General features: G+C 34.3%; 1 pseudogene; it reads left to right on the forward strand.

The window, feature by feature from the left end:
• LOC109084649 lies at positions 1 to 674 on the forward strand (annotated as a pseudogene).
• Positions 675 to 1,338: the final 664 nt, after the last annotated feature.

The following is a 1,338-nucleotide window of genomic DNA, read 5'->3' on the forward strand; positions in this document are numbered from 1 at the left end:
ATGGCACTGAAATCTGTTGATGACTACTATAAGGGCTGTAAATCAAAAATGGCACATCTGGTGAAGACAAAATATCTAATGAAAGAAATCAATAACTCAGCTCAATTTAAAATTGGTTGGGAAGTGGATGAAATGTTTGTCAAGTTCCCAAAAGGTCACTTGACAAGGAATCATTTGATTGCTATTTATGTGTACAGTGATAATAATGTATATCAGTATTTCAATCCTGACAAACACAAGACATACAAATGGTATTCATTTCACTTCCTGTTAACAGAAGTGATATAGATTCTAAAGAAAAAACAGTATGGATGCAGGTTAGCTTATCATGGTATTAGTGTTGAATTTAATAAGTATACAAAGAACAAAGATTTTGCCCATTTGCTTTATCCTCCCTTGATCGTAACATTGCATGAGGTTTCGGATCTAAGTCTTGTTTTGAAATCTACACTTTTGAAGGTCGCTGACTGTTTGTCAAAATCCTCTAAGTATCCTGATGAGAGAGGTGCGAGATTCCTCCAAATGAGATGTTTAAACTCACTGCTGTCAGGATAAGAAAATATCAGCCTTATCTCTGGTGTGACACGGTGTTCACTTTGAAAAGCACTATAACAAGAAGTGACCTCAAATGCGCTCTATTCAAGAAACCACCTAAGTACAATGTTATTCACTAAAACAAACAAACAAACAAACAAACAAAAAACACTTTATTACACTTTATTTTAAGGTTTCCTAACAGTGTAATTATACATTTAAGTACTGGGAAATATTTATTAACTACTGTGCATGTCCGGTGTTCATGTCCTTACTCAAAATATACCGCGTTAGGCTTAGGTTCGTTTGGCCCTCACCGACCCCCGTACTTGAATTGTAATGTGGCATAAGTATATAATGATAGATAGTAAGGAACTGGAAAGTGTACCAAGGACAACCTTTAAATAACAGTGTTACCAAACATACTCTGAATTATATCAGTTCCACTTCCGCACATATTTATTTTTTCCTCTCAGTCGATTTTTTTCCTCTTACAACAATTCGATTGTTCCAGAAAACAGATTTTGTCTAATGAACATAATGAAAGAACGTATCCAGAGACAGACACCTTAACAAAAAAAAAATAAAAAATAAAATAAAACTTTCAATCATTTCCTTTTGTCCATTCGTCTGTCATTTGTTCATGTAGTAATCTACTTTACTGTATGTTCACGACCCTCTTTTTCACGTCAGAACCGTTTGCCCCCTGCTTCTCAATCTGACAGCACCCTATTACTGTCTTGTTTAGCATTGTTGAAAACAATTGTTTAAAAAATAACTTTACATTAAAGACTGCTATCAGTA

The sequence above is a fragment of the Cyprinus carpio genome, chromosome B3, assembly GCF_018340385.1.
Source record: "Cyprinus carpio isolate SPL01 chromosome B3, ASM1834038v1, whole genome shotgun sequence".
Classification (NCBI taxonomy): domain Eukaryota; kingdom Metazoa; phylum Chordata; class Actinopteri; order Cypriniformes; family Cyprinidae; genus Cyprinus; species Cyprinus carpio.